Source organism: Nipponia nippon, unplaced genomic scaffold (assembly GCF_047370975.1).
Source record: "Nipponia nippon isolate SJK-2023a ecotype South Korea unplaced genomic scaffold, ASM4737097v1 scaffold_1, whole genome shotgun sequence".
Classification (NCBI taxonomy): domain Eukaryota; kingdom Metazoa; phylum Chordata; class Aves; order Pelecaniformes; family Threskiornithidae; genus Nipponia; species Nipponia nippon.
Window position 1 is genome coordinate 49,174,893 of NW_028262290.1, and position 14,388 is coordinate 49,189,280.

Here is a 14,388-nt window from a genome sequence, read left to right on the forward strand (position 1 = left end):
CTCATTGACTTCCGTGCGACTAAAACTTTTGAAATCCAAAGTAATTGGTTAATAGCTTGCCAAACTGAAGCTTAAAACCTTGACACTGGGTGGGTACATTATGTGTGAGTATACGTATATTTTTATGCTTTCCTTCCCCACAAAACTGAGTTTTTAAGAATTAATTGAAATGTCTTATTTTATTAAGCCTTTTCTGAATATAACTTATTTAAAAAAAGATTTCTCCAAACCACCCGCCCAAATGTCCTAGACTAGGCATCTCATTCTCACACTGCATATCATGAAGCACACTGTGATACATGAAGTCATACATCAAAATAAGAGAGGAATGAATCACAGCAGATTGAAATTTTGGATGGCTCACTTTCCATATCTCTGGTTTGCAAAATCAGGCTGAGCAGCTCAAAAGACTGCTGTTTTCTCTGTCTTCTTTTGTGCCTAAAGATAGCAAAGACTCAGCAAACACTGGGAACATCCTAATTACATTTCTTCCAGTATCCACATGTGCACCTTCTTTCTGCTCTTATCCAGTGGTCCAGATGTTCTGCCAATACTTCTCCCTCCAGACATTTCATTCCTTCCTTTCCACCAAGCAGCACATCATTCTTCCTTCTTCACATAGAATCATAGAATCATTAAAGTTGGAAAAGACCCTTAAGACCATTGAGTCCAACCGTTAACCTATCACTGCCAAGTCCACCACTAAACCATGTCCTCAAGCAGCACGTCTGCACGTCTTTTAAATACCTCCAGGGATGGAGACTCAACCACTTCCCTGCGCAGCCTGTTCCAATGCCTGACTACCCTTTCAGTGAAGAAGTTTTTCCTAACATCCAACCTAAACTTCCCCTGGCGCAGCTTGAGGCCGTTTCCTCTCATTCTATCCCTTGTTACCTGGGACAAGAGACCAACCCCCACCTCGCTACAACCTCCTTTCAGGTAGTTGTAGAGAGCAATAAGGTCTCCCCTCAGCCTCCTCTTCTCCAGACTAAACAACCCCAGTTCCCTCAGCCGCTTCTTGTAAGACTTGTTCTCTAGACCCTTCACCAACTTTGTTCCCCTTCTCTGGACATGCTCTAGCACCTCGATATCCTTGTAGTGAGGGCCCCAAAACTGAACACAGTACTCGAGGTGCAGCCTCACCAGTGACGAATACAGGGGCGCTATCACCTCCCTGGTCCTGCTGGCCACACTATTCTTGATACAGGCCAGGATGCCATTGGCCCTCTTGACCACCTGAGCACACTGCTGGGTCATGTTCAGGTGGCTGTCAACCAACACCCCCAGGTCCTTTTCTGCCAGGCAGCTCTCCAGACACTTCTCCCCAAGCCTGTAGCGTTGCATGGTTGTTGTGACCAAAGTGCAGGACCTGGCACTGAGCCTTGTTGAATCTCATACAGTTGGCCTTGGCCAAGCAATCATGCCTGTCCAGGTCCCTCTGTTGGGCCTTCCTGCTCTCCAGCAGATCGACACTTCCACCCAACTTGGTGTCATCTGCACACTTACTGAGGGTGCACTCGATCCCCTCATCCAGATCATCAATGAAGATGTTGAACAGGACCAGCCCCAACACTGAGCCCTGAGGAACACCACTCATGACTGGCCGCCAACTGGATTTGACTCCATTCACCACCACTCTCTGGGTTCGGCAGAATGCACTTATCCAAGCCATGAGCAGCCAGCTTCTCCAGGAGAATGCTGTGGGAGACAATGTCAAAGGCCTTACTGAAGTCCAAGTAGACAACATCCACAGCCTTCCCCTCATCCACTAAGCGGGTCACCTTGTCATAGAAGGAGACCAGGTTGGTGAAGCAGTACCTTCCTTTCATAAACCCATGATGGCTGAGCCTGATCCCCCGATTGTCCCACATGTGCTGTGTAATGGCACTCAAGATGATCTGCTCCATGACCTTCCCTAGCACTGAGGTCAGGCTGACAGGCCTGTAGTTCCCCGGATCCTCTTTCTGACCTTTGTAGAGGGGCATCACATTTGCTAACTTCCAGTCATCTGGGACCTCCTTGGTTGACCAGGACTGCTGATAAATGATGGAAAATGCCTTGGCAAGCTCCTCTGCCAGCTCCCTCAATATCCTCGGGTGGATCCCGTCTGGCTCCATAGACTTGTGGGTATTCAGATGGAGGAGCAGGTCGGTGACTGCCACCTCTTCGACAACTGGGACTTAATTCTGCATCCTTTCTCCATCTCCCAGCTCAGGGGCCTGAAAACCCTGAGGATGACCAGACTGACTATTAAAGACTGAGGCAAAGAAGGTATTAAGTACCTCAGCCTTCTTCTCATCCTTTGTGGCAATGTTTTTCTTCACATCCAACAAAGGAGGGAGATTGTCCTTGGCCCTCCTTTTGTCACTGATATATTTGCAGAAACATTTTTTGTTGTCTTTAACGGTGGTGGCCAGTTTAAGTTCTAGCTGGGCCTTCGCCTTTGTAATGTTCTCCCTGCACAACCTTCCAATATCCTTGTAGTCCTCCTGAGTCACCTGACCCTTCTTCCAAAGGTGGTAAGCTCTCCTTTTTTTCCTGAGTTCCAGCCAAAGCTCTCTGTTCAGCCGGGCCAGTCTTCTCCCCTGCCTGCTCGACTTGCGGCACATGGGGATGGCCTGCTCCTGTGCCTTTAAGACTTCCTCCTTGAATAACGTCCAGCCTTCCTGGACTCCTTTGCCCTTCAGGACTGCCTCCCAAGGGACTGTGTCAACCAGACTCCTAAACAATCCAAAGTCTGCCCTTCTAAAGTTCAGGGTAGTGGTTTTGCTGACCCCCTTCCTGACTTCTCCTAGAATTGAAAACTATCATTTCATGGTCGTTGAGCCCAAGACAGCCTCTGACCACCACATCACTCACCAGGCCTTCTCTGTTCGTAAACAGCAGGTCCAGCAGGGCACCTCCCCTGGATGGCTCGCTTACCAGCTGCGTCACACACTCCAGGAACCTCCTAGACTGCTTTCTCTCTGCTGTGTTGTATTGCCAGCAGATATCTGGTAAGTTGAAGTCTCCCACGAGAACAAGGGCTAGAGATTGTGAGACTTCAGCCAACTGGTTGTAGAATACTTCATCTGTTTCCTTGTCCTGGTTGGTTGGTCTGTAACAGACTCCCACCAGGATATCTGCCTTATTAGCCTTCCCTCTGATCTTTACCCATAAGCACTCAACCTTGTCATTACCTTTGTTGAGCTCTAGACAATCAAAACACTCTCTGACCTACAAGGCTACCCCACCACCTCTCCTTCCTTGCCTATCCTTTCTAAAGAGCTTGTAGCCACCCATTGCAGCACTCCAGTTGTGTGAGTCTTCCCACCATGTTTCCATGATGGTGACCACATCATAGTTTTCCTGCCGCGCAATGGCTTCCAGCTCCTCCTGCTTATTGCCCATGCTGCGTGCATTGGTGTAAATGCACTTCAGTTGGGCTATTGATCTCTTCTCCAACACAGGCATGCCACCCCTAGGCTCATCCTTAGCAAGCCTGCTTTTATTCCCTTCCCCCTTCGCATCTAGTTTAAGCTCTCTCAATGAGGCCTGCTAGCTCCTGAGCCAGAATCCTTTTCCCCCTTTGAGACAAGTGAACCCCATCTGTCTCCAGCAGGCCTGGTGACATGTAAACTGCCCCATGAGTGAAAAACCCAAAATTCCACCGCTGGCACCAGCCTCTGAGCCACGTGTTGATGAGGTGGGTCTTCCTGTTCCTTTCCGTATGCCTCCCAGCTACTGACGGGATGGAGGAAAACACTACCTGCGCTCCTGATCCTTCAAGTAATCGCCCCAGTTCTCTAAAGTCCCTTTTGATCGTCTTTGTGCCTCTATCAGCTACCTCATCACTGCCAACCTGAACAATGAATAGTGGATAATAATCAGACGATTTTACCAGCCTAGGGAGCTTCCTAGTAATGTCTCTGACTCGGGCCTCAGGGATGCAGCAGACTTCCCTATGGGATGGGTCCGGTCAGCATATCGGGCCCTCTATTCCCCTCAGAAGGGAGTCACCTATGACAATTACCCTTCTTTTTTTCTTACTAGTGGCCATTGTAATGCATGGGGCTGACTGGTTCCCCCTCATCAACCCCTTGGATGGATCACTGTCCGTATCTTCATCCTCCTAGCCCTCAAGCTCCAGAGCCTCATACCTAGTGTGTAAGGGCACCTGGGGGGGCAAGGGTAGGCCGGGAGAGGATTCACCTGCTGTGCTGAGCCAGGATCTGTTTCCATCCTCCTCTGTCTCTTAGGTCCCATCCTTCTGCCTGGTGGCAAGAGGGTAGGGGAGCCTCTGCTTCTCTTGATGCTTCCGTCTGGCGTGCTTGTCTCAGGGATGGTAGGCAGTGGTTCCAGCAGTCTATCATCTCCCTCTCGCACTCCCTGATCCTCCTTAACTTGCTACTTCTTCTTTCAGCTCTGCCACCATGCTAAGCAGATCCTCCACGCACTCGCACCTCACACAGGTGTTGTCTCGGCAGCTCTCCATCACCAGAGCAAGGCTCTGGCACTCCCTGCAGCGAGAGACCTGGGTGGCTGCATCTTTTAGTAGGAGCTCCGTCTGCATCGCCACATCCCTTCTGGAGATGGCTCTTGTCCAAGTGGAAACCATGGCTAAGTCTCCTCCTAACTAACTTCCATAACTAACAGTCAGTTGCAGCTCTAGTACCAGTACCCCTACCCCCCAATAGACTGCAAACATAAGTTAGACATTTCTGGCTGAACCTATTTAGCTGTTTGTCTACTTGCCTCCTGCTATTGCATGCACATGTCTGAGATCTTCTTAAACTCTGTCCACAGGCTCCCTGTACTGCATGCCTGATCCTCTAAGAAGTCAAGTGCTTAAATATAGCTTTAATCCACAAGTATAATATCCCCCATTTTAGGCCACAGCTGGAATCCCAAAATAGAAAGATGTGAAATAATGAAAACTTACCAACTATTGTTGAACCTCAGATCTATTTTTGAGTGAAAGTTCTGGCCTGACTTTCTCTTCTACAGGTCAGCTCAGCCATCCCCTCATGCAAATACAACAGTCTTAAAAGCACAGTGATGTGTCACCTAGTGATTCATCATCCTGCAAGTCAGAACTAGAGTAATTATTTCCTAAGCAGGGAATTACCACCATGTGATATAAGAAAAGCTGACATTTTAAAAATATACAGGGAAGGATGCTTTTTCAAAGGTTTACCAGTCAATACCTCCAGAGAAGTTGCTTAAATAAAACTGTAGTTTGTAATTCTATGCTAAATGCTTGCCCTGAGGCCTTATTCCAATCCAATTGATGCTGATGGAAGCAGAATCCACTAAGGTAGAAACAGCAGACTGGAGTAGCTAAACTTCAGCTATGCTAAAATTCACAGCCTCTTGCAATCTCTTGCTACCGCAGAAAGAATGGGGCCAGTCAAGTCTGGGCATTCCCTGTTCGTCTTGCTGTCAAATTCTTCCTTACTCTATACCCAAATATTTTCTATTTGCTAACATCTGTTGTGTTTCTAACAGTCCCTGCTTTGTAGATCCAGAGGTTATGAACCAAGAAGGTTTGACAAATAAAACACATTAAAAGCATGAGAGGATCTGCATTCATGTTCAGGACAATGGTTCAGTCTCATAAAGGATACTAAAATCTCTGTATGTTTTAGCACTACCTTTCCCATGCCATGTCTTCTTAATGCCTTCCACATTAAGCTAGTGCTTGATTTATGTCATGAAGCATTACTCTTTATATCCTTCTTTTTTTTTCATCTTATCTAAAGATGTTCTCATTATCCATATAAATGCCTGTTTTTCTTTCTGAACTCTATGTCTTAGTGAAATCTTATGGCAGTGGGTTTGACTGATTAATTATGCATTGTATAAAAAGATACTCCCTTTTATCAGTTTGAATTTATTTCCTTTCAGTTTCAACTACTGTCTCATTATTCTTGTCTCATGACAAAGGGCAAGTAAGTTTATCTTGTTTTAAAATCCCTCCATAGCACTTTCCCTCAATGTGCACCATTACTATATCCCCATTACCTACTACAACAAGGATCTCAATATATCTTGATCTTTGTTTTTTACTGTCTTTCATTTTTTGTTTTTCAGAGCCCTAAAGGCTTTCTAGTGGATATACAGGTCCTGGTCAACTGGATTATCACTGTGTTTCTAACAAAGATATTCTGCAGATATTCAGAAGCAATTCTGGGACCTCAGGATCAAGGACTACCAGCTAAAGCCCATTGTTTCTGCACTGACCTCTGATCAGTGTTCAGCACTTTGCATATCACCTTGATTTCTGGAAGCCATGCTCATTCAATGTTGACATTTATGTTGCTGATCAGCTCTAATTAGCTCTTCTCCAAACTATTCTTTTTTTACTCTCTTCTTATCTAGAAGCTTTCATGCGGTTCATTTGCTTCACTATTCTTTTGCCCTTTGCTTAAGTGCTCTGCAAGCACAGAGCAACCATAAGGAGTTAGGGTGCTTTAGAGCTTACCTCCCTTCCATCTCACTTGGCACAGCCATACAGCATGGGATAATGCACACTTAGCTGTGCAGTCATCCCTCCTTCATCCTTAGGGTTCATATATCCCTATTCTGCTATGCTTTCATTTTTCCTGGTGAGAAGATGAGCAGACTAATTATGCAAAAGCATAAACCTGATGTGCACTCATAAAAGACCTCTCTTTTAACAACAGAAACTTGAAGCTGTTATACAAACTGCCAGATAGCAATAGCTAACCTTAAACTGTCAGTAGAACCAACAATGTCTATTTGACACTATTTCACTAATTTTGGTTAGGCTGTAGTTTGAGCAGAGCTCAATTAAGTAGCACACAGGAGGGTCTGGTTTAAAACTCAGTCTGTACTATGTCTCACCTATTAATCTCAGCTGTTGCTCAGTGTGGCTACATTTTCAGGTGCCTAATTTCAGTAGAAGTGTTTAGCGATGGTCAGGAGGATGTATGGAGAGAATCCTTCTCAAGGACAAAAGGGTTTCCTGGATTTTGTCACTGCAAAAGGAATGTAGAGGTCAGCCTTTCTTAGTCACCTAGCTATGCAGTGCACAGTCCAGCTCTGGGAAAGATTCTGGTTGAGGAAAGTAGAAAGTAAAATTTAAAAGCTCTGACCACTTGTATTTGAATATAAATTGTGTTTAGAATAATCAGCAAAAAAATCTTAAAAATCTGATTAAAGTTTCAGTATTGACATGTCTTGTATGAATATTCTCATACAATTTTAACTTTTTTTTAACAATTTTATTTTTTGCCACAGTGTAAAGACAGTTTATGACTGTATTAAACAATATCCTTGTGATACACAACACTGAAGGAGAAAACTGGTAGCATCTTACTATTGCAGGACAGATAATTTCCTCCTGGCATTAGCTTTGTGCCTTAACACCAGAGCTGTTCATCTGACCACATGACTGGTGGAGGTGAAGGAAGTACAGAAAAGAGCACGACAAAAAGCAAATCCTTACTCTATTGAAACCATCTTGCTGTGGTTTAATTAGAGGATTTCAGGAAGCCCCAGATTAGTAAATGGAAATCTTTGTGATTTGCCTTGGTAATTATTGGAATGAAATTTCAGGAGCTGAGATAATTCCCAAGGGAAAGTGCATCTGTGCAGTTCAAATTAGCTGCTTATATGCTCGCTTAGATTCTTTACATGCCTTCCAAACCATGCTGGCATACTTAAAAGGTATGCTCAGGTTGACAGATTTAGAAGGAGAAAATCTTTGGTAGATTACCTTGGCAGAAGTTTCCCCACAGTATTTCACGTAGAGTGTTCCTCCTCCTAGAAAAGATATCCCAAAGGAATTCAGCTCTTTCTCCAGGGATACCTGCCTAAATCCCGGGAAATCAAAAGTAGGAGAGTAAAATCTTATCATCTCATCTTATTCAAGACCCTCAGCCTCTCCTGAAGCAATGTACACCTGGCAGCCCTGGCTCTGTTCCCAAGCTGGTATAATTTCTACCCCATGTATGAGTAGCAGGCTGCAACAGTTTAAGGTTTAGTGTCTTATGATCTCATAGGACTAACAAATAGAGTAGATGATACTATCAGAAAAGGGGGAGGCTTTAGCTTCTGAAGGCACATAGCTTGTGCTTTCAGCCCTAACCACATTCAGGTATCAGATTATGAAGATATGGCTTTTCTTTTCTACTGTTTTATTTGGAAGGTTTTACAGCATCCCTTATGCTTCTGAGCTAGGGCATCTGACTTTACAATTACGGGTATTCAAAAGTGTTCCTATAAGCTTGGTTCTTTTTTTTGTTTTAACTCTTAAAATCCTTCCTTATTCTTTTAGTTATTTGTAAAGTTACTATAAAGTACTAATTCTCCAGTATTTATTCCAGTTTTATGCCAGTATGAAGCTCTGAAAAGATGAGGCATAATTTGCCTGGCTGAAAAGTTACACATATTTTAAACACACTTCTTCAGATCACTTTTAGAGTTGCTATGCTGTTTCCATGTGAAGGTATCAGCTATTAACCATTGTTGACAAAAGCATACATCTGACTATGAGGATTATCCAATTTCCCAGGTTCATAGGTATCCAGTGCTGTTTGAGATATCTCAGATAGTGCCTCTACCTTCCAGCAGCCCCTCCAGAAGGGCATGAGTCTCTTGTAGTCCAGTGTTGTATCTGCCAAGCCTCTGTAGCTGTCTCAGGTTTACTTATATCATTTCAATGATGCTGAATGCTTACCTTGAGTTAACTGAATCCCTTACTGAGCATCACTGGAAGCTGGGTTGTGAACTCCTGCTGTGGCCTTTTTAAGATATTATACCCTCAGAAATCTCCACAAAATTCTGTATACCCCACTGTCCCTTGTTTTCCATATAGACCCAATTAAATATTGGTGCATTTCATATCCCACAGGAAGTGTAGGGAACATGAGCATTCCTGGTTGCACTCCTAGTATAGCTCAGTCTTAGTCTTGAATTCATAAATAAAAATCCTATGCAAATTAGCTCATTTATTTGCAGTCAGGATGATGCTGGCACTTGTCATAATCATGTATTCTACATTTATTTCTATCTCTCAGCTAGCTTTTTTTTTTTCAACTATTCATATTTTTATCTCCTGTTATTTATTATCTTATGGTGTAGCTCAGCTTGCCCATTACTGTGGCCAAAGCTGAAACTGCAGCATTCAAATAAATCAGCTTTTTCATCTTCTCTTTTCTTCCATTTTTGAAGAAGAAAACAAAAAAAAAATAAAAGGTCTTCTAATCTTCTGTCTATTCAAGAAGAGAGGACTAGTCTCTCTTAGTCTGTGGAAGTGAGATGTATTCTCTTCCTCCCCCCCCCCCTCCAAAATTCCACTAATAAACTGTAATTTAGATGATGGGTAAGGAAGAGCTTTGATATAGGGATAGTGTCAACACACCTGGAGAATCCCATATAGAAACTTCTTTTTCCTTTTGGCTAAAATACACAATAAAATAATAGTTATTACATCATAGTACTTTAAAAGGTTGGTTGATGATCATTATGTAGCCATTTTACGCAGGATGAAAGTCAGAGTGAAATTTATTGACCCAATCCCTAGAGAGTCAATGACAAGTCTGGGGTCAGGGATAAAATTGCTATAGTACAATTTGCTCCTGCTGACTGAGATACAAGAAGTGTATTCTTAAAAAGAAGCAGTTTCTTACAAAGTGTGTTCCCTTTAAACTTCTTCAGTTTCCAAAAACATAAGCAATGTTTGATTGTGTCTAAGACTAAGGGGTGCCCCTTTTTTACTTTTCACAGATCAGCTTAAAAAGTTCATCTCCTAGACCAAACTGAAGTACTGTGTTTGCAGCAGTCAAAGCAGAAACACATTGGTGGGAGGTGATGCATCAGGGCTATGACATCTGGCCCCATTTCAGCTAAGATGCTACCGAAAAGAAAAGGGTCATCTGAGCAAAGGAACAGGAAATTGGTCCAGGAACACAAGCTCCATCGTGCTCAACAATAATCCCTCTCTTTAGCCTTGGACACTTCATTTACTATCCCTCCTTCACTTTCCCCATCTCTGAAAAGTTCATGTTTGCAAAGCAAAAGGGGTAATAGAAAACTCCTGTATATTATCACCATCGGTCTCCTGATACCTAAACTAGAAAAACAGAATTTTCTATAGAAGATTTTTTTGTTTATTCAAAAAAGGTAGCCTCAAATGCACTGTGCTTTTCATTAGATAATGAAAAATGCCTGAAGTAAAATGGGAGACAAAGGTTCAAAGGAAAAAAAAAAAAAAGAAGAGAATACTTAGGCTATAGAGGAACAGTCTGGAGGGAAAAAAACAAAACAAAACAAAGCAAAACAAAACACACACACCCCCAACAAAATAAAGAACAAATTTAGAGGCAAATCAGAGGTTTTAGACATTAATCAGTACATGCTGAGTATAAAGGCAAGGCTATGCTGGCTCTATTTTATGAAGAACAAAATTATTGTATGCATTTTTATGGTTTGACCTAATTGCTGTTTTGAAAATGGCTTCCTTATCACTGAAAGCTAAGGGAATGTGAACCTGCTTGTAGACTTTTGTTCTTTTATTGAAAGATTTATGTTGCTAACCTTCAAACACTGGGTGATATATGGGTTCAGATCTTTACTGACAAATTCCAGGCTCCCTGAACTCTAAAAGTTGGAATGCAGGTATAACAGCACATACAACTCACTTATCAGATTTCTCAGCGTGAGAAGAACTTAAATAAAAAACATCAGAAAAGGATATCAAATGGCTGTGACCTATAACCACCCCTGAAAGCTAAGAATGGACTTGATCTGTGTGTGCTTTGTCTGACATGTAGAAGCTGCTAACCAGGCAGACAAAAGAACAATGGCATATAAAGAAAGTATTCTAGGGAGATTATATTTCAGATATGAAAGACAAGATAATTTATGATAAGCATTAGAGGCACTAGGGACACTGTCTTTCTGGTTAGGGAAAAAAGCAACATTCTATTTAGCAGACAAAAGCCACAGAGAACTGATGCATTTGGGAAACTCTGATCTTTGTAAATTCGTATTAGAGAAGACTGAGGAAGTAAATGAAGCCAAGCTATCAGCAGTCTTAAAAATCAAATGTGCAAGTAAAGCAGTAAGATCAAGTAAAGGTCAGATTTTATGGCAAAAATCAAGGATTAAATCATGGGAGCTGTCATCACTGATGGTATCATATATTTCCTTTTTAATACAAAGCGTGGTCATGGACTGTGTTTCTGTGGTAACAGGAAAGGTTGACATCAGAATTATGATGTAAATGAATGGATCCTCATATACCTTCCGATTCACAGTCGGTGAAAGGTGCGCATAAGGAACTTAGATGTAACTTCTCCAGGAATATCATTAAAAAGAACAAAGAAGAAAGGGTCTTTGCACTGACAGAGGGCTCTGCACATTTTTTGACAGGATAGCAATAATGAGAGCAAAGCAAGCTGTTCTCTTGCATGCTTTCTATTTCATTTCACTTCCCTCATCTTCTCCCTTACTTCCTGTTCTGCTGTCTTTCAAAGATTATATTGTTAAGCCTAAAATATTATAAATAAAGTTGAATTAGATTACTTGATAAAAGGAATGAAATACTGATTCTGGATAAGGGCTCTATTTTTAATGCTAGTTTCTCCACAAACATACACATATCAATAAGTGTGTTGAGTGCCATGCACATTGCTACACAACTGAGGACAAAACGTCCTTGAAAGTACAATAAAGTTGGAAATGGCCTAAGGACTGGTACAGAGATGATGTTGGGTTTCATTTGGAAAACCCATCTTTCTATGCTTGAATGAACTTGTATTTGTTTGCTTCTCTTCTTTAAAGTCAGCTATTATGTGCCAAAAAGTAATTCTGAATGAATGACATTGTGAGGTTCTGTATTTGTTCTCTCTCAGTGACTTCCGGATCAAATGCATATGGTTTACAAGTCCAAAGATGATTTTCTGGCTGCCAGAGCTCTAAATTCAATCTGGGATCAGAAAATTAAACATTATTCTTTCTGGGCCTATAGGAAATGCTCACCACAAAATGCCAAACACATCAAAAGCACAGGTCACTGCATTTTCAGTTGATCTTGCTTCCATGGTCTTGTTTTCAATTAGAACTGCAAAGATGTTATTTTCTTTGACGTCAAGACTCAAGAGTGGCACAACACTTAAACTAGAAAATGAAAATAGATGAGAATAATCCTGAAATCTGTTATTTTGAAATGTAAGATACTCAGATGGAGATCTGCCCTAGTATTTTTACTAATGAAATTTCTTATTTTCTGTTACTTAACTTTTTATATAGTTTCTAAAAAGATCACTCCCCCATTGCTCTGACAAAGATTCTCCAACTGGAGTTTTGATGAAATTTTGATCAGTTATGGCTATGGCATAGGATTAACCTTGTTCATTATTCCGACTTTGTACTAAATCTGTATATATAACATCTGTTTTGGCAAGCCTGAAAAAACCCATGCATATGTCCCAGTGAAGAAATAAGGTATGCTTCAACTACTATCTCTAGATGTTCACATGACCCCTTTTGACAATGGAGAATGAAGTGTGGGACCTGAGGGTATGACTGCAACAGAAGGCCCAGTCCAGAAGTTTCTTCTGTTAAGGCAGACTTTTCAACCCAGAATAGTTCAGTGAAGCCTTGCAGGGATACAGCAATTAGTCTATTCAGAAAAAGTTGGAGAGTTCAGGTCCGCATTTTAAATAAAAATGTGTCATAGACTGAGACTAGAAATAAATACAGAAATAAATGTGAATATGGTGAGTACAGACACACTGGTTTTACTTTTAATCCTTCTTCCAACTGTAGCAACACTTCTGTTTTTTAAACTCCATTGATCTTTTTGAATAAAAGAGGACTTTTGCCATTTATATGAACTTTTAGATGAATTAGCTTTGGCTAAGTAAGTTTACGCCTTGCGGTTTCTTTTTCTCTACTAGTCCAAGAAGTCAAAATTCAGTCTCCTATACTAATGTTCAGGCAAACCAATTCATATTTCCAGATGAAAGAAGCCATTCCAGCTTTGTTTACCTGCACTACAGTGAACAAAGAAATGGAAGCAAAATCACATAGCTTAGGTGAACAATTACCACCATGCAACAGTATGTGCACCATAAATCCTCTGAGTAAAAGGATATCACAAAAGAAATCCATTGAAGAATTCAGATAATGACCACAGTGGAGGAGATGACAGGGTCTTTTCAGAAATTCCATGAACCAAGACAAAAATATCCAACATTTATCTAATAATTGATTCATCATGAAGAGTTCATTTTGAAGAGAAGATTTTCTTCTCACCATTTGAATGTTTTCCATAAGGGACGAACGTGTACATAACTCATGAGTGTGTGATGCCTGAAGTTCTTGGAAAATGCTGACACAATTTTTTATTTTTTATAAGTGACGTGTTGAGGTTTTCTATATTATTATTTTTCTTAAATAATATCAAATGCCACCAATGACTACGGCAATTAGCTGTGAGTTGCACGATTCACAAGGGTCAAGGATCCTCAGGATGATGAAGAGACAATCCTAAATGACTCCCGCAATAAGCATGTCACACAGCAGCAATTTGGCTGATATCCTCACCACGCAATATTTCATCTCAATATATATCAGTTTGGATTAGATTAGAAGCATAGGGAACATCTCTCTACACAGACTTTGAAACTGATTTGTACAATCAGACAGCAACCATCAAGTTTATAAAAATGGTCCTCAAAACCACACTAAACCTAACTTCATGCTTTCCTCTACCAGACATTTTTAAGAGGGCAGTCAAAAATATCTTCTCACTGCACTTACACTCATTTTATCTCAGTTATGTTACATATAGAGATGTGATGAAAAATCACCATCTATTTATATGCAAGTTGAAGAAACATGCTTTGGCCATGTACTCTAAAAGCAGCAGATGCCATCTGCAATTAAAATTATGTAAATCTATTCTGTTGAGGAACAACTAAGAAACATTTCTAGAAGCATTTCTGGTGACATTTCATAGTGAAAGAATGTGGGGTCTCTGTGTCATTTATTTTAAGGTTGGCTCTGCAGTCACATTCTCTTGTTATTTCAGTGAAAAATAAAGAAAGTATTTATTTGCATTCAGTTATTATGGCTATACCTGTATATTTATAACAGGATGATTAAAAAAATGTTTGTGTCTTGGATGACTATGCTAATTAAGCATAATTCAAAGTTGTCAACCTCTACTGCATAAAGCAAGAACCAATGAAATCCTGTTTTTCTAAAAGGGAGATGGCAGAAATTATAATCCCATGACAAAATTTTCTCTTCAAGCAAATTCTGCTTTGCCAGTACTCAGCTTTAAATGGTGATTCTTGAAGCATGCCCTGAAGGCAAACACATCCACACTGTTTCAGAGGAGGAAGGGAGGATGAGTTTCAAAACTAACAATTC